The sequence below is a fragment of the Athene cunicularia genome (assembly GCF_003259725.1).
Source record: "Athene cunicularia isolate RWA chromosome 4 unlocalized genomic scaffold, athCun1 chr4_part3, whole genome shotgun sequence".
NCBI lineage: Eukaryota > Metazoa > Chordata > Aves > Strigiformes > Strigidae > Athene > Athene cunicularia.
Window position 1 is genome coordinate 3,816,568 of NW_020799100.1, and position 20,472 is coordinate 3,837,039.

Consider the following 20,472-nt stretch of genomic DNA (forward strand, 5'->3'; position numbering starts at 1 on the left):
CCCCTTGCTTGCCTGCTTCCCTCCAGTCCTCGGCAGGGCTGGGAGCAGCAGTGGAAAAAAATTATTTTTCTGGTGTGGGGTTTTTTTGGTGTAGTTTTGTTTGGGTAACTTGAAATGGGAGAGTACAGGGGTGTTGACTCCTGAAAATAACAATTTAACCCCATACATTAGTTCCTATATCACTGGTTACTGATGTACTTTTTCCCTCCTGGTACCTTTGCTCTAGCCTTGGAATTTCACTTACACTCTTTAGCTTAGCATTGTAAGAAAATAACCAAAAAATGGAAGTTTGATGTAGATCTTCAGTTAATGTATTCAGTCTTTAGCTGGTTTAGCCTACTATTTCTTAATACCCAGTTCTTATTTTCATCTTGAAGTTTCCTTCATGTTGTCTTCTTGAGTGGATTTAATTTATTAGTCAAATACATTTACAGTTGGGCATCACAATTCTACAAACTGGGCAGTCTCTCCTACTAAAGTACAAGTTAGCTTTTACATTCTGACTAACGATAAATCACAGCATCGTGTATGAAACTAGTCATTTAATTGCAATGTAGAACAGTGGGACAGAAGTAGGAAGTGAAGTTTTATTTCTCTTTGAAGTTAAACACTCCATTTCTCATTTTCTTATCATGTTTTCGGTTTCATATGCCTTTGAAATACAGTGATTACATAAAAGACTGTTTTGAACTATGTCATAGAAGACAGTGTGCCAGGGTTTTTTTAAGGCATGGAACTATGTATAAACGTAAGTTGTTTTACATCATATCTGGTTTTATGGGGTTTTTGGAATACAAACTAGAATATTAGGCACTTATTTAAGGACATAATGAAATCTAGACTATATCAAGTAGGAAACCAGGTCCTGAATTCAGGTATTAGTGATCGATTTCTTCCTCAATTTGTTTGGCAAAACACTTCTGCAAGGTTTTCAATATATCCATTTTCCTCCACAGTGATTTTCTTTTTTCTTCCCCAGGGAAGACCAGTACGGTCTCAGGTTGGATTATCTGAAAGTGCCTTCCTTAAACCATCTTTTTCAAGACTGTGAATTGGAGCATTTGTTGAGTCATTTTGAAATCTGTCTGACTTGAAAGAAACAAGAGACGTGCCTCACTCAGGTGGTTTCGTAGGCTGCAGCTGCTTGCTGCCTTTGCTGTTGGGTTTTGACCCGGCAGTCTGAGGAACCCATGGACTGTTGACATAGCCAGGCTGAGAGCGGGCAGTCTCGAACCATCAAAAGCACCTGCGGCCAGTGAGCTGAGCTCAGTGTTCACTGTCCTTTACCTCAGGTGGCTCAGCTGTAAGCAGAGGTGACACAGTATACACGTGGGGGGCTGTTCATGAAAGCCAACACAGATCTCTGTTGCCAGGACCTGCCCCCCTCAAGCCCCTGCCTTCTCTGTTGCTCTGTCACCTCCAGCACAGAGCACTTTGTGGGGGGCAACAGCTAATGGTCCTCCACTCCCTGAATGACATCAGAAACAGTCTCCACACGCCTTCCTCCGGCTGGCTGGGGCGGCAGTGGTCTCGGATGGAAGGTTGGTGCTGATAGCTGGGTCTCCTGGCAATAGCACAGGGTACTGGTTCAGGCAGGCTCTGTATTAGATGATCCCCTCTGCCTGCATTCACTCACTTTCTCCTGCCCTTTCCCAGCTCGTACTGGGAATTGCCCTGCTCAAGTGGTGCTAATTCAGAGTACAGTGCTGGCATGCTGGTCTGGGTCTGGGAAACTCTCCTGGGTTTTTTCCTCTGTTTAAAAAAAAATAAAAATAAAAAAAAAGTACTTTGGGCTCTCCTGCAGTGGTTTCACAGGTCTGGATTGGCTAGTGGCACAGCACTAATGTGGCACCACAGTGGCACGGCTGCTTCCCAGGTCAGGCTGGAGCTTGGGGCCCTCCTCCCACAAGGCTCCAGCACCAAGCCCCACGTCCAGCTGGCGGGGCCCCCCCGGCGTGTCCCCACGGCAGAGGTGAAGAGCAGCACTTGCTTGTGCAATCAGGCTCCGGCCCCAGCGGCCGCCCAGGGCTGACGCGTGAACAATGTGCGCAGTGAGTGAGGCAGGGCACAGGGCCAGCACAGACCAGGGTCAAACACACGCTGCAGACGTCACCGCTACTGACTGCTCTTCTACTAGCCTTTAGTTCCTTCCTGGTTTTATTTATTCCTTGTGGTGAGCACCAGCTGAATGCTCCGTTTTATCCCTAGTAGGACAGGGCACACCCAGCAAGGAGAAGCAGAAAGTTCATCGTGGCTCCAGCCAAGCTGGGAGTCTCTGTGGGGTTACTGTCAACAGTAGCTAGTGGGGTTTATTTGACCAGGGAAATATGACGAATAAAACTTAAAGAAGGAGGCAGAGCCAAACCTGTCACCTAGCTCTGTTTGCATAGAGTTAAAACTGCTGTTTATTGGGTTACACCAGCTGCTACAGCCTCATTTTCCTATTCTAAAGGCAAAAAACCCCCCAGATTGTGACTAAAGACCTAATCTTTTAGACCAGGTCTAAAAACCTGGCCAGTTTGCCACTCTGGCTCTGTATTTTGGTGGTCTTCTGATGGAAATTGTTGAAATTAATGTATATGTGACTGTGATTACTTTCACTGTGTGTACTTCTCTGATGGTTACATATGGGTGGCACACCCCAGTATCTCCCACGGATTCTTAGGCTAACTTCCTTCTGCTCTGAGATTTCTATGCAGGTTTATCTAGCTGCTCTTCCTAACCACTGTAAGGCTTTTACATAGCACCCATCATTGTGTCAAATTCTTTTTATCTTCTTCCTTCCAAATACACTCTACATTTGGGAGGCTGCTGAACACCCTCCACCCCCAAGAAGTGTCACAGCTCACCCTTCAGGTGATTCCTCTACAGCCCCTGTGGCAGAGAAGAATATTCCAAAGTGTTTCTAAGCTGACACCATTTTTCTGTAAGCTTCCCTCATAAATCCAGCAGACTTGGAGGAAGTAATTGCTCCATCTTTGGCTGAAGATAACTTCTGACACCATGTAATGTTTTATAAATACTCGAGGCAGGTTTTTCAGGAGAGAAGGCATAGTACCTATTACTAAGTGCATGAACAGTCAGTGCTGTCTGATTTTACTCTGGCTTTTAGAAACTTCTGAAGTTTTACTTCAGTGAACCAGGATTTCACCTTTTTGGTAGGCACAGAATGCTCTTAGCAGTTCAGTATGATTATCAGCACAGTCACTTCCACACCAAAATTACATGATTTCATTTCTTAGTCATGTTCCTGCTTGCAACTAGATACCTCATCCCTAATATTCCTTGGGTAGCTCTGGTATCTTTATGTACAGTCCTATTTCCTTTCTGGATGCAGTACTGAAATATGACCAGGTGCCAAGCCATGGTGCCAAGGTATAAAGTGCATATGAAGAGCAGTCTAGCTCATCAGCACAGCAACTGGTACTATAGCCAAGAGTTTGTGTACAGATTACATTTTTGTGTGGACTGAACTATGCTGTAAACACACAAGAGAAAAATCACAAGTCAATGAGAATACTGTTACATAAATAAAGTAATATTTATTTCTTTGGCCTAAGAGAATGTTGTGACTAAAACATTGAGGGAGATCAAATAGGAAAAAAAAACCTAAACAAAACAGTAATAATTGGTGAGTCTAGCTTCCCTCATATAAATTGGTCAAATGGGACAGAACAAAACAAGTTCTCAAGCCCTTCAGTAATCACAATTGAAATAACAAGCTGCAGAGCACACAAGAAGGGAAGCTATTCTTAGCTGTGTCCTAACTAACATAGACAAGTTGGCTAAAGAGGTTGCTATAGCTGAACCACTAAGCGGCAGCGAGTACGGTGAATGGTGTTGTACTTTGTCTGAAAATGAAGCTTCCTCTTTCCTTAAGAACACATGGAAATATCTGAGGAAAAACTGGTTTTAGATTACTTTAGGAAATGGGCAAATTAGATCTGACAGAATAGTGATATATGAAATAATGTAAGACCAAAAGTGCATCAGGGAATTCTCAAGACACCTTTCATGATAACAAAGCCAAAGCCATGCAAGATATGGAAAGACATTTTTCTTTCAAGCTATGGGTTTGGTTTTGGTTTTCCCCCCTTTTTCTGGCATGTTGTTCCCAGTCAGAGGAGTGGGAGCCTCTCCTCCATCTGCCTGCAATGCTGGGTCTTGCTTGCAGAAGACTCTACCACTGAATCAAGTTCCTCAGACTTCATACAAACGGAAATTATTCCTTTTCAGCCCATGTGGAATGGGTAGACAAAATATCAACACCAACTAGTAGTCAAGAAAGGACAATTAAATGCTCAGAAACAGGTCACGAGCTTATCTACGGTGATATTAACTGGGATAAAAATCTTAAGAGATTTAAATGCTTATGGTTCACAGCGTATGTAAGTACTGACTGATGAGACTTAAGGAAATATTTCCCTTTGGGGCAGGCTTTTCCATAATCAGCCATTATAAGCACACTTTCTCTGGTCTGTGATACCAGGCTACAGGGACAGGCAGTGCAATCCAGGATGGCAGTTCTCATCTTCCTGCAAGGCGCAGTCTGTGGCTGACCATCCCTGTTCTCTGAGGCATGCCTACTGCTGATGTAGCGCTCATTTTTGGGTTTCATTGGGCAACATGGGTTTTTCCACTTATTTCTTTTTCCCCATTTAAGCTCCTGCCCGGGTAACCTTGTTGAAAGACTTCCAGAATTACTGTGTGGATTGATTGTTGTCCTGATGTTACACCCAATTAACCAGTGACTGGTGTGAGCAAGGACTGTTTGCATGCATGTGTGTTGCTGTTAAAGACCGGGCTGTGGACTATGCAGAATATAATCTTAAGAGGCGTTCCCAGTTAGCCTGGAGAAAAAAAAAAAAAAAATTATCTTGGCTGTTTTGGGAGATTACTTAGTATGATCTACTTTGGGCAGGGTCTTGCTTCTGTTGTCATCACCTGCCTTCAAGACCAGCAGAAACTGCAGGTGGGACTGGCAGGAGTTTTGAACAAGCATGGTCCTGTTAGATCAGCAGTGAAACCTGTCATCTGCCACAAAAGAGACGGGTCCTGTCAGGCTGCTGCTTCTATACTGTGCAACTAATGTACGGATACGTTTGTAGGAAAATGTATGGTTGTCTGATATAAGCAAGTAGCAGGGGATCAGCAGCTGGTATGGGTGCCTACATCTTGCACATCTAAGGAGCAGCTTCACAACAGCTCAACGTCCACAGCAGTAATGTGATCTATGACAAGTCTCCTGTACATTAAAAGTTGAAATCAGCTCCCTTTTCTGTTCACAGATCTGCATGATCCCCTGACTGGAAATACTGAAGTCTGCAGTTAAAACGGAAATGTGTTTAAGAAGTATACTTTTGTCTGTATTTTTCTTGGCTAGAGGCTGAAGTGAGTACAGTGTGATGCAATAAAAGAGGCTTCAACAAAGAAAAGAGCATGAGATGTGTGTGTTATAGATGTAAATATCACTAGCAGAGCTGTGCTGCAGAATAAATTGAAAGGTTTATAATGGGTTTCTGTCACAAGGTTGCATAATGGTTAGAAAGGCGATACATGGTTCAAATTCACAGTTCAAGTCTAGAAATGGTAGCAGATGGAAAAGTATTGATTTATATTAGCAACAGTAGAAAAATAAAGGAAATAATTGAGCTACTACAGATAGTTTCATGCTAAAAGAGCAGTGTTCATGTTTCAGTTGCTTGCTGCTACCGGGTGTCAGGGTGACTAGAGTAGAGATGCCTGTATTTCAACCACTGATTTGCATCTTTGAGCTTCGAGTGCCAAATTATTTAATTTTAATAGCTATTAACACTGGATTTAATGGCATTACTCTGTATCCAGCTAGTGATACCACTATTTTGACTTAATGGGAAACAAAACAAAAAAACAACAACAACAAGATCTGTATTTCTACCAGATTCTCTCTAGCAGTGCAACTCTAGTCAGCACTGAAAAATGGGAAAGATGCTGATCAGTCTATACTGACTGACCCTGGATGACTTCAAATTTATCATGAGATAATTCCAGTCTACACTACTGGAATGGAGTGTATATGAAATGGAGAATCACTGGAGCAGAGCATTCCACATACCCCTTTGTTCCCAGTTAAAATCCTTAATGAGATTGGAAAGGCACAGAAATCACTTCCACTTGCCTTTATCCCCATATTGAGGTGTTTTGGGTTTTTTTCTGGTCACTTAAAGCAAAATCTGTTCCTTTGTGCCACTGATACAGGATCCAGCTTTCTAATTCAGGATTCATAAATCACCTGTAGGGGGGCTGCATCTAGACGGAATGGATTAGCAGAGTTCCCAGGGGGCCCAAGTCCCCCCGTCACCCAAATTGGTTCTCTTCTGCCCAGGCACCCAGGCTCCTTCCTGTGAAATCAGGAGAAGAGATGGTGGGTGGCTGGGTCTCCTCTTGACACAGGCTAGCAAGACATCTGAGCATGCATCTGGAATGGTAACGTGCTCCTGTATCTTCCAGTTGAGCTGTGGTGTAAGCACCGGACAACATCTAAGCTGAAGAGCTGCATGCAAAGCGATCTCCTGCTCTCTCCGCTCCCGTACTCTCCAGTCATTTCTTGTCTCTTTTCTAAGCAGAAATGCTGAGCTGAAGCAGCCCAGATTCCAGTTTAGTTGCATCTCCCACAGGGTATTGTGCTGCCCTCTGTTTTTTTGAGTTTGGACAGAATTAGTCTTGCTTAAATGCAGTTTCTCTTGCGAGTGTGGCTGCGTGGAGAGGTGTACCTGAATTGATGTAACTTAGTCTTAGGCCAATAAAGGTTTTGTAAATTAGGATTAGGACTTTAAATCTGATCTAAAAATTATTCAGGAGTCAACTAAGGCTGTGAATCTTGTTGTGCAAAGCTATGTGTTTTCATCAGCCTTCTTTATACACTTAACCAATAAGATACTGCCTCCTCTAGCTGAATTTACACTACAGTGAGGTAGCTTTCTGGCAGAAGTAGCTGCAAGTCCACATTGGCAGTGTGACCTGAAGGACCTTGCTTGTATTCCTTAGGAAAGATCAGGGGTGCCCAGTTCTGGGGGTGCTGCTGAGAGGCGTGCAGCTGACACATTCTGCCATTTCCCACCGGTCCATCTGCCCCAGTAAGTCACAATGTAAGCAATGAAGATGAGTGGGATTTCAGGGGAGGACCTAGGCTTCTTCCTAAAGGAGTACTAATACTGGCTGCTTCAAGAGCAGATGGGATTTGTAGGAACCCCAAGCTCCATCTGTTCACAAAAGACTTGATGAGCCCAAGATCCAGGGCACAGCTGAATGCAATGGCTAGCCCAGCACTGTCAGCTGGAGGTGAAGAACAAGTGGGTCAGAGCAGCGAGATTAGAAAACAGACAGTAAAGGCTTCTTTCTCTAGAAAATGGCAGAAAACACTTTTCACTGCTGTCAAAAGAGACCTTATTAGAACCAAAACTCTAGCAAGGCCACCTTCTAAATACGACTGACTCTCCTTTGAACAGCCTTATTTTACCTTCTAAGTTGCCTACAGTTGTGGCTGCTCTGAACAAATCAGCTAGCCGACTGCAGCGTACAACCTTTTACTTAGTGGGTGGAGCTGGCATAGCAGCATTTGTAACCTCAGAAGCTTGAATAACCCAGTTTCTAAAATCATCATACTTGCCAGCCTATGCAAAGAACATATAATTAGAGCAGCCTCGACTATTTCTGTTGAAACAGCTCTTGCAGATTCTTGTTAGTTCTGATAACAGGAATGTTGCTGCTTCTGCATTAATTGCTCTAACAATCTTCTGAGGGCTCAATCCTGCAGTTAGTACATATGGTTCTTGCTGAGCATGCTGCTCTCGAAACTAAGGTCCTGTTAGGTACTCTCTGGCAAGAACAGGGAGCAGCACTGGCTGATGTTCTGCAGGTTTTTCTTGCATAAGAGGTTGTTGATACACTTCACTGAAATCTGCTCAGATAAATGTGCTTGCTTCCATCAGGATCTCCACAGCTCGCTTCTATCAGTGTTATGAACTCAGCTGTGACTTTCAGGAGCAATCTTTCTCTACTGAAAAAAAATAAGCCCCTTTGGGTAAATGATGAGTTCATCTAAGATGGCATCCCTTTGCTGATTAACTTGTTACTTCTTATGAGGAGAAGATGCTAAAGCTACCTTAACTCTCTATTACCTCTGACATGTTTACCGTCCTCCAGGATGGGAAAGCTTATGCCTTATTTTGGCTGTGCTTCTCAATTACCTCCTGATATTTCCACTTCTGGAGCACAGGGCTCACTTTGCCTCTCCATGGTACAAATGCCTAGAATGGCTCAGCCTCAGATGAGGCCACATTTGCAGGTGAGCTTGTTTTCTCAGCTGTATCACCTTGCCCCAGTAATCTCAAACGATAGCTGTGCATGCACATAAGACAAAATCAACTGCGTATCCTGAAATGCTTAGGGTCATCAGAAATTTCCACACAAAAGGCAACGCTTCCCTTTAGAGCCTCGGCTGATGTTGGTGGGGTCAGGCTGATGCATTAGCAAGCCAGGATCTTGCCCATGTGATATAGGTTAGAGTGGTGTATTTGAAATACTTTAACACAAATTTATCAGACGCTGCCTCTGGGGAATTTCCCTGATATGTTGCAATCATCTGGATATTTTAACAGAGTTTCAATAGGCTTGCGTCAAAATGATTTTACCATCATCTTGACATAGTAATGTAGTCTCCAGTGACTGCAGTGACATTATTTTGCCATCATCTTGATATCATCTATTACAGCATTGTGGTCCCTATGCTCTGGCATTGCTAAGTGCTTTCCCTCATTATATTATTTTTATAAGCTTGCTCTGAAATTAGTGCAAAATAGCTGTGGTTTTCATAGCAAGTTACATGCATAGGGGGAGTTCCCTGAAATCAGAAAAAGATATTTCAAGTGTACTGATCCGCTATTTTAAGAACACTCCAGATTTTTAACATTTTTCCTTTAAATGACCAAAATGTTTAATTCATACAAAACTGCCAGAAAAATGTTCACTTAGGAGGTAAATGATGTTTTACTCAGAGTTTGGCAAGGGTACTGAAAACTAGTTCCAAATTATGCTTTGTTCAATTCTCCATCATTAAAAGCAACATAAACTTACTTAATCTTCTTTGGGGTGTACACTTGAGGAAACATTGCTTATTGCAGCCTGAAATAGCTGCAGTATTCTTATGTTTGTCATCCAGTGACTGCTGTGTTTGGGATCCGGTTTATTTTGAATAAGCTTAGTCCTTGCCTATATAATTTTAAGTCTTGATCACAAACATATCCCAAATATTTTTACAGGCACAGATAATTTCAGAAATGGATAGTCTTGTTGAATAGTCTTGAATAGGGAAGAGCTTGAGTTTGGGCTTAGCCTGGCCAGGTTTAGCCAAAGCCATCTTAAACTCAGTCATTGTTTATGGTTAAGACAAATAGCTGCTTCAATGGGATTGTTCACACAAGTATGAAGTATGTACGTGAGTACTTGGAGAATCCAAGAGTGCAAGAGACAGATGTAAAGATTCCCACTGACTTGAATGGCTTTAAAATGGCTTCAGTAGCTTTACATCAGGCCCTTAGAGAGCTTCTACTTGTTAATATTTGTAGAAACAGGAGGAAATTTTAAGCTCGGTGCATCAGTCAGTGCATAACGGTAAGCCTTTGGCAATCCTGTAAGTATTGGAGTTTGAAACTTAAGTATGGAAAATGATGTCTGTGGTATTTCAGCTCTCTGTAAACACTAGGAATGAGGTGATACAACACTGACATAACTGGAGAGCCAATTGACACGGGACCTGATGCTAAATAGCAGTTCATATTTTGCAACCTTTTTGTAAATTGCCTTAGGGTCCCTGCTTCTTAACACCCTGCCTTGGTGTTCTGTCTCTGTTCCACTGGTCTCTTTTTCACCTCTTTAGTTAATCACATTTTCTAAAGAAAACAGCAGTTAAAAATAGGTATCCACTGAAGGCATTAATCCTTTTTTTCATGCCTTCATAGGAGGCCATCAGATTATAAACATGAAGTAGGAAAAAAAAAAAAAGAGTTTGATTATTTCTTAATCAGGGGAAAAATAACTGGTTTGGGGTTTTTTTGCTATTGATGTTACCCTTTTCAAAAGTACACACATAGCAGGAGTTTTAAAGTTTCAGCTTTTAAAGTATGTTGTCTCACATTCCAGTACTGATCCTTGCAGTATTGTCTCTTGGTTGGCTGCCCTTTCATTTCTCTTCAATTACAGCTCCCTCAAAAGCAGCATAGAAAATGATGCAAAAGAATAACACAGGCCATTATTCTAGGCTTTCAGCGGTGATAGACTCCACTATAGCAGACATTCAAATAATGACTGAACTATCACTTCCCTCAGAAGCTGTTCTAACAAAAAGCCACCACCAAAATTCATGGAGTTAGTTAATGTTTAATTGTGACAAGTTATGGGATGATATGGAATCACTTTTTTTTTCAAAAATCAGAATTACTTCATGGTTCTGTTAGCTATATTAAATCTTCATTAGTCCAAAATGAGTCTGAAATCAGGCCATTCATACACTGACATCTGCTGAGCTTGCAGATGAATAAAACTTTGTGCTTCTTCCCTACATTCAGTGGGTTGGCAAACAAATAATTATTTTCTGTTTCTATTTTCTTCATACAAAGCCACCAAATCTCAGTGCAAATACATGCAATAGTAAATCTCCCATTGTCTCTGACCGGAGCCATGTCTGGGTGCATCTATATGCGAGTTGTTAAGTCTGTCCTGAAAAAAGCTGCCCAGTAACCCTGTTAGTATGCCAACAATCATAAATGTGGTCTATTTTATGGGGCATGCTGGAAAGCTACTTGTGCTAGGGAAAAAGTTACTGACAGAAGCAGCCGCTGTCCCCAGGATGAGAAAGCAGGCATGTCCATTAGCAATTCCTTTGTCAGTAGAAGGAGCAGCTTATCTTCATAATGCAGCCAAGGGAAGTCTGAATTACTATCAGAAAAACAGGCGAGTAGCTACTACTATAAGCTGAGTGGGAGGAGAAAGAATGGGGAGCAGGTCGCTGGGACTCTCCTCTTCTGTAGGGAGTGAGAGGGGAGTTAGATAAAATGAAAATAGGGTCAGTGTCAAAATGAGGATGTTTAATTAAGAGGCAGCAGAAGTGGAGTGAGCAGGGGCAGGAGAAAGGGGGCCAGAAGATCACACAAGATAAAGGAATTGTGGGGGAACATAACAAAGTCGAAAAGCTTAAGGGTCATCTTCTAATTCTCTGTTTTTCTGTCAAGGAAAAACGTTACTCCTAGAAAAGAATCTGTGCAAAACTTCAGCAGTCGTGCTGGTAGGAGGTAGGAGCTGCAGGAGGCAAGTCTGAGAGCGTTTCACTGATCCTCAGCAAGAGGCAGGGGACCCTGGGGAAAGGGACATGGCTGTTCAAGGGGAGCAACACTTCTTACATTTCAGTGTAAGTGAATAATAGTAATTCTCCTGGTGGGGACAGACCTGTAGAGAGCCCCCTTTTCCCAAAGGCAGGGAATGGCTTTTGTGAGCCTGTGTGCCAAAGCTGGTGAGATGAGGTGTGTGAGGAGCAGCTCAGCATGAAGGAAAAAGGGCCGCTGCTCGCGGCCCTCAGGCTGAAGCACAGCGCAGTGTTCAGAATGCTTCTGCCAGGCTCTTCTCACATCTTTCATTTTTAAACAATGAATATAGTTATTCCTAATTTATTGTAGGATTCGCAGAGCTGGCACATCACCAGCGTTGTTTCTTCTCTCCTTGGATTAACCCAGCCGGTGCTCTCTGTATTTCCCTGAGCTGCTGCTGCCAGCGTTGTTGTTTTGAATCCTGCAGCACTGGCTAAGTCAATCAATCACCACAATCAGTGCTGGCATTGAGACACAAAATAACATGGAAAAAACCCCACTCGGTAACCCAGCGAAGGGCTGGGTGGCACTGTGAAATCGAGAGCAGACAGATCCTGCCAGTGGCTACATCAGCTCCTCACTCCCTGCTGTGTGTATGTGTGTGCAGGCACATGCGCTGGGGCTTTTGTCTTTCCTGATACAAGTTTGAGAAACTTGGCCCGGTGCGCTAGGAAAATCATCTACTGAAACAACAAAATATTTAATGCATCCTCTTTATGTCTCAAATCCAGTCCAGGCTAAGCAGAGTTGGGGAAGGATTTGTGATTAAATAATTAGTTTGACATATTCTTAATACATTTTACTAGCATGTAAGTGTTATAAATTGAATTAAATACACTGTGCAACAGAACGCACCAACTTTACAGCTGCCACCCTACAAAATGTAATATATCAGTGCTTGTACGGGAGGTGAACACAAGAATTCTTGATCACCTTACATTTACCAGTAGACAAGTTCTGCCGCCTTCTGATCCCTCCTTTTTTTTCTTTTAGTATTTCAACGGTGTCAACTCACGCTGTGTATGTTCAGATACATAACTTCCTCGTTTATTGGGAGCTGTGGGTTTCTACAGCATGGGGCTTCAGTGGGCACAGATGAAGTTTGTCTGGGACTTCCGTGGGTGGTAGGAACATCTTTGCGTATCTTTGCGACTGTGAACTTAAAGGGACTGAGACTCTAGAGACAATTTTAATGGAAAGATTCAACAACTGCATCGTTCAGTGTGTTCTACACGTGGCTAGGTCTGGGTTTAAATGCATTTGTCACAGGGATAAATTCTTGGCTAGTGGCCAATGATGCAATGTCTGCACTTTGCATTACCTACAGATGATGCAGATGCTCCCAAGCAGGGCAGGAGGCACAGTGGGTAGGATATGATCTGCTACATGAGACTGTAACTTGGGCTTCAGCATTTCTGGGGTTTAATGACAGTATTCAGCATTTTCTGTTTCCCTCTGAAATTAATTTTTAGCTAGAGCATGGAGTGCAGGCTATGTTTTCTCCCAGCAATTAAATCTCCCCTGGAAACATGGTGCAGAACTGTGCATTGAGTAAAGCCCCTCTGTGGCCTTCAGAAGCACTTCCAGGCTGAGCACGCTGCCGCACGTGCAAACAGTAGATGGTAAAAACTTGGACAGTTGTGCTGCAACTGAGCAGGGAAAAGGCTGGCAATTTAGACCCCAGTTCAACAAAGCCTTGGAATGTATGTTCAAGTACAGAAATGCCTGCAGGAGGGATCGCCTCTCTGCTTGAGGTGAAGCATCCACTTAAGCACACTGCTGAGACTGACACTGTGAGAGGGCTGGGCCGGGACTGCTGTAATCCTGTGCCATACCAGCATCCACGCAAGGCTTCCATTTCACCAGCGTGAATGGGGGAAAAATAGTCCTAGTAAAGTGAAGTGGGTTTTGAGAGGTCATCCAAGTGCATCTGCAACTTTAAAAGCATAATTTCTGGTAAGTCTTGCATACTCCTGAAAACTTCCAAGGAGGTAGGTAGGCTCTGCAACCTCCCCAGGCAGTCTTTTCCAGTGCTTAACTAGATGTATTATTACCAAGGGTTTCCTAATGTTTAACCTAAATTTCCTGTGCTCCTGTTTAACCCAATACTGCTTACCCTATCCACAGTGGATGAGGAAGACTGCTTACTCCTTTCTTTATGTGCATATGTGTTACATATACGTAGTCCTTCTCAGCCTTTTCCGCAGACTATATGAGCACATTCTGTCCAGTTTTCCTTGCAGCTTGGGTTTCCTAGATCTCTGGCTGCTCACAGTGCTCTCTGCTAGATCTTTCCTGTTTGGTATCTTTTTTGGAAGCTGAGATGTGTTGCCCCAAACTGGATGCACTGCTCCAGCTGTCAAAATCGCATTGTATTCTAAGCAGACATCCTCAGACTAGCCTGCTATCACCCGTGCAGCCCTTCTCAGTTTTACTGTATGCATAAAGTAAGTCACTCTGTTCTAACAAAAGACTGTAGTGGAAGTGTTTCACAGAAGCAAATCCAGGGCAGATGCCTACAGAAATGTACTTAACATCCTTCTAGTCTGACAGAGAATTTTGTGGGTGGAAGGAGACCATATTTTTCCTAGCTCGCTTATGACCATGAGGAGGCTGATACTGGAAAGCTTTAATAAAGTTGAGATTTATCTACTGCTTCTCCCCTATTCCCACTGAAGGAAATTAAATTGGTTTAACAAATCTGTGTTTTTGACAAAGCCATGCTAGCTGTTACTCATCTCCTTGTTATTTCCTGAGTGGTTACAAATAATTTGATTGTTTCCGTAGTTTTCCAAAAACTGACCTTCACTCACTGCTCTTTAATTCCCCATTACAATCTTTTCCCTCCCTGTAAGGAAACAGACTATGTGCCATTTTTCTGTCTTCTGGATATTCACCCACTCTCCATAAGCTCTCAAAGATAACTACTAATGGCTCTGAGATTGCTTCAGACAGTCCAGTAGGATACCTCAGGATGAATTGTATCTGACCCAGCCAATTTGAAAGATCTAATTTATCTAAGTACTATTTAATCTGTTCTTCCCCTGTTTTCACTTGTGTTTCTACCCCTTTGTCACTAGTGCTGTTTCCTGCCTGATCTCATTTGACCTTTTCGGTAAAGATTGCAGCAAAAAAGCTTTAAGCACTCAACCTTTTCAGCATCACCTGTCAATAATTTTCCCTGTCTTGTTCAATAGCAGGCCAACACTTTTTCCTCACTTTCCTCTTATTGTGAAGTATATTTGCAGGATGTTTTCTCGTTATCCTTTCTGCACTGATGTGTTCCCTGTTTTCGCTTGACCTTCCTGATTTGGGACCCACTCTTTCTCTTTTTCCTTTCATCCTGGTCTTCAGTAATCTGACCTAGGTTCAACTTTCTACGCACTTCTGGTGTTTGAGGTCAGTGAGGAGTTCATGATTTAGCTAAGGTGGTTTCTTACAACACTTCCAATGGTTTTGCTGCTTTGGGATAATTTGCACTTGTGCCCTTAATAGAACTATTTTAAGGAACTGTCAGCTACTCTGAGCTTGTTCCCCCTGAGATATTACTTACCAATTCTCTGAGTTTATTTAAGCTGACTTGCCTCAAGTCTGTTTGTATTTTGCTGTTCTTTTTCCCTTCCAGGAGCAGTGATTTTCTCATTCTGTGGTAACTATCACACAAATTGCCTTCTATTTTCATATTTCTAAACCTGTTTCTCCTGACTCTTAAAATCAAGAGTAAGGAGCCTTCCCGTCAGTTGCTTCTCCAGCCTTGGTAGTGAGACACTGGCAGCATGGAGTTTGTGTCCTGTGGTACCCTGTGTCCCAGCAGGTATCTCCACTGGCCTCCCTGCCACATGCCTCCATCGTCTTCAGGCCCAGTGCACTGGATGTATGATTCACCTTGTTTCCCTCCAAAAGAAGTAGCTCTGTCCATCTGTTCTTTGTGGCTTTATTCTAGACGCCCCACAGCCCCCCATCGTGACAGCACCTGCGTTCATTCCCCCTGTTGTTATTAGCTAGGGATTTTCAACTGGTTCATCTCTTTCCACATTTTATACTGTGGAGTGAATGTGTCTATGGACAGCACTTCATCCCTCTTCTCCCTGAACAAACTGTACCATCTATATTAATATTCTAGTCATGTGAATTGTCCCAACAAGTTTTTCGTGCCAATTAATTCATAATTTTGAGCACGTATTAAAACTTCCAAGTCCTCCTGTTTATTCCCTGTATTTCTTGCATAAGTTCTTGTGATTACTTTTTGTGATTGCACCCAGCATATATCAGGAGTAACTCTGTGAAGTCAGCAGGTCATGTTTCACTGTCGTTTACATGAATGTCAATCTGAATGATTCTACTGATTGGCAAGGAGTTATTTCAGATTTACTTGCATGAGGGTAAAGGAAAAATTTGGACCATTAAAATGAATTCTGTGTGAAATAGGTCTAGGCCAGGAGGATTAAGCATGTTTCTCTAATTGCTAGATGTGTTATATTGCATGTAATCAGTGTAGTGGCAATAAAATATGATTGCCACACCCGGAATATTTCATCACCGAGCTTTTTGGATCCTATAATTGTCCTTCCCTTCTTACTGTGCTCAGATTAATAAGGTGCAGGGTTTTACATAATTGGGAAAACAAATTAAAAAATAATTTTAAAAAGAGAACTTTAGCTGAGGTATGCATACAAGCAGAGTATACCATGTAGTTTGTGCTACAGCAAAGCAGCAGAATGTGAGGTAGAAAAAGTCAGCTTTTGAGGTTTTATTACTTTTTGCTTTGTGATGACTGGCTTCGAGCCCACACATTTCTTGAATACACAATAGGGAGTTGGGCAAGACTGCAGAAATAAATTTTATTAACACACAATCACTGCAGCACCAGACAGAATAATCTCCTTTAGTCTCCTCTAGCTGGCAGAGTCCTCTTTGTACCAGGTCAAGTCAATTAGCAGTATAATGTACGACAGGTTTTATTTAAAAAGGGTTTAATTAAAGTTTTGTTACAAAGCTCATACAAACTAACAATCTGTCTTTTAGGGATATGTATTATGTAGAAATTGATTTTAACTTAAACACTAATTTATAGACTGTCCCCTTTAATAAGTATAATTCCTTGGAAGATATTAAGGTCCTCCTGCCCCAAATAAATTCAGGTGCTGATTCAGCAAAACACATAATTACTAAGGACTTCAATGAGGCCACTCATGCACTAAAAGCTGAAGGTGTGCTTCAGCACTTTGCTGAATTGGGACCTTACTGTGTAACCACTGTCCTGACTACACACATTGTTCAGTTCAGCCATGTCTACTGAGAAAGATATCTAAAAGAATTAGTGATGTCTTTAAAATATCTCAAACAGGCCATTAAAGATGGGAACATGCCCTACTGCTATATATAGATGGTTTTTCACTAGTTCTGGTATCTTCTCAGTTCTTATATCTAAATACAATGGTTTACCTTTATCTGTGTATATATTTTTAAAAAAAAAATATTGACTCTAATAATCCTTTTTTTTTTTTTCTCCACAAGAGAGCAAAGGCTGGCTTCCCAGCAGATGTAGCTAAGCATGGCTGCATTAACTTAAATGGAGCTATGTCAGTTTAAGCCAATTGAGGATTGCACCCCAGAAGTTTATTTAAGTAGACTTTCTTAATGGAAACTAGCTATGTTACTCTACTGATTGCTAACTACAAACTTTCACTTTATTCTAATCCCTATAGAATAATAACACCCTGAAAGTTGAAGAATATATCACATATCAGGATAACATATTTCATCATTGTGTATGACCTTTTAATTTATTTATTTACAAGCTATATAATTTAAAATAAGAAATGGGTAGATAGAAAGGATTTCTGTGTAGAAAAGATACCAGGTCTTTTTCTGGCTTTCTCCTGGGCAGTGTGGTTATATTACATCGAAACCTTCAGATAATTAATTTGTTCAGTGGCTAGGGAAGCAGGCAGACTGGGTTCTGTAGTCAGCCTTGGAGACATCACAGAACTTGCTACGTGTTTATAGCATGTGCAGGAGCCAGGAATGATGGACCATGCTGAGGCAGCCAAAACAGGTAGGAATGATGGACCTGTGCTGTGAGCAGTGCTGGGAAAGACCCAGCATCACCCGTTTCATCAGCTTACAGCCCGGAAGCCACTGCAATGGCCAGAGACACCAAAAAGCCTTGGAAGGCAGCATATTTGGGAAAGTTGTGCCTTTTTGTTGGAATGTTTATTACCAAAGCAAAGCGCCCTCATTTTTTATTTTTACTTTTTAAATCTTTGAGACACATGGAACAGCAGGCCAGAATTTGCTTTGATTAATCTTCAATCTGGTTCTACTGCGTTCTTCACCATGGTATAAATCTAGACTGCAGCTGGTAGGGGGTTGTATGCTTAAAAAAAAAGTCATCTCAGCACCACAACATTCAAAGTAGAAAGCTTGTGTTGCCTACTTCTAAGTCTGAATAGTCTGAAAACCAAAATATAATATAATTCAAATACTACATTTTCTGCTGCGTTCTGCCTGAGCACAACATAGATGAGGCAGGGAAAGCAGGTACATAATATTTGAAATCTGTGACAAAATAATAAAATGGGGAAGGGAGAAATGAGTATTTAAAGTCTTGAGTAGTATTTTCCTGGCTCTGTGTACACACACACACACACACGTGTGATATATGTGTTGGAATGGCTGTGTTGCGTGTGTGCAAACCCTTACAAGTGTGAGCACTGACAAAAGGTCGAGGCTGATGGTATGTGGCAGTAAGAGGCAGGGTGTCGGGGATTAGCTGCTGTGTAAGCTACTGTCTGAAGTTGCAAGATGTTGAACACTAGCCAGTGCCAGGTGACTAAGCTTTCAGGTACACAGTTAACTTTTAAGGTCTCGCAGCCTTCAGAAAGGCTCTTGAAGGTTTAAAGTTAAGTGTGTTTGTAAAAGTGCCATTGGGTTTGGGGCCAAATTGATCAGTATTTTAAGAGTTCAAGCCCAGAACTGTAAAGCAGAATAAACCCAGGCCTGCATGTGCAAAAGCCTAATGTGTTAGCCCACTCTTTCATCCACCCTTTCCTCCCTTCCCCTCCAGAAACAGTCTCACCCAATTTTACTGTACTGTAATGGAAAATAGAAACCAGAATGCACTTAGGCCTCCTTTACCAATTTTTTTAGTGTCCAAATAGGTCCCACAGAGCTTCTCACCAGTCAAAGTACCCATGTGGGATAAAATACAAACAGCATTAATCCTAAAAGACAAAGTACAGCAGAAGAAAGAATTGTGATGATAATTAAAATATCTGCAAATTAATTTAGCTAGCATCCACTATCATTTTAACATTTGGGTGATCTTCCTCTGGAAAAAAAATAAATTAAGGTCAACACACAAACTTCCTCTGCTTCCTGGAATTCTTACATATTTTCACTATGATAACATGATTTGTGTGTGTGTAAATGGAAGGGGAGAGGCGGCCGAAAGCTGGCGGAGAGCCCCCTCCCCCTCGGTCCTGGGAGAATGCCTGAAGCATGAGCTCAGCTGTTCGGGCTCCGCGCATGGTGTCATACACTTCCACAAGCAAATTCACAGTGACATTAAGAAAAGAAGATCTGGGGCCCTAGTCCCTGAAGTGTTCACAGTGTCCACGAGACAGCTCCTACATAAAGGGCTGTTTATTTGTTGAATTATCAAATTGTTACCCTTGGAGGGGGTTGAAAATATCTGAGCGGTCCTGGGATTTTCTTTGGTACAGTCACAAAAATGTGTTTTCTTCCGTGTTAGTTTTCTCTGACAGAAACACAGGTCTTTGCATTTCTGCTTCTCCCCCCTCCTCCCTCATATATAAATATTCTTAAAAAAAAAAAAAAAAAAAAAGGTAGCCTAGAATTAGCCATTAATTAAGCCCTTTACAGGTTTAAAATAAATAGTTGATGAAAGCTTAGAAAGAAGATCTCAGCACAAAGCATGTCTGTACGACATAGTGTGCTTCTGAGAAACAGAATTTAAATGATTTGCATATGGGCACCTAAATATTTAATGGTTTTGCAGTTTAGGAAAACAGGCTTAAAACTATGCTGTGCAGTCTATGATCTTATCTGGCTCTGCTGGCTATGTTGGGTCAAATGTGTTGTTATTGTTAGGGCCCGATCCTGGAATTTCAGAAGCTGTTGGAGTACTCAGCACCATTTTAAGCTGAGGCTCCTCTTCTGTGTCGTATCTGCACGCAGCTGAGGTTAGTACCATGTTCAAGTTTCTAAAGCTGCTAGAGTGTTTGAGACCCTTTAAGTCAAAACCCGGCAATGTTGTTCCCTTTACAAAGAAGTTTCACACTTGCATCCTATCACTTCCCAAGCTGCCTTTCCAGCCCCTTCTTTCTTTCCCCTGTCCCCATCCCCCAGCCGTGGCCCACTATGTACATGCTCCCAAACTCAGCTAAGCATTTCGTGAGTGTGCAGGGCTGAATGCACATTCACAGGAAACAAAACCGTGAGATACTTTCAAAAATGCAGACACACAAAACACTTCTAGACAGCTACAGGCAGGTGCAGCGTTTACGCTTCAGATGACTGTCCAGTTTTACAGCGCAGGATGGGGGCATTCTGATGAGACTGCTCTCGAAGGGCACAGTAAAATATTAACTGAATGGAAAAGTTAAATAAAAAGAAGCAGCTCTTCCCAGTGGAATTGTAGCATTCTCTCCTCTTCACATTCTTTTGAGCTCATTCATTGCTTTGAGCTGCAATAACAAGTCAGCTATTTGTATATGGTGAGACTTGTAATGGAGAAGAGAGACAAATTTGCTCAGAACTAAGATCCTGTCTTGCTGCACTTTTTGCAGCGATCACTATGCTTCTTCCCCAGCTGCAGATAGACTTCATCCCAGTTCCACTTACAGGCAGCCTAACTCTTTGGCACAGACCCCTGGTCCCTGTGATTTAGGGATCAGGTCTCCCATCACAAACACGCATCCAAATAACCAGCGTTTTTGGACCCCCTTGCTCCAAGTAGTCCATCAGCTAAACACTGGGGCTGAGGAGGCCAATAGCCCTGGGGATTCTTAATATCATGGCAGAGTCAGGTTTTACTGGTCCAATCCTG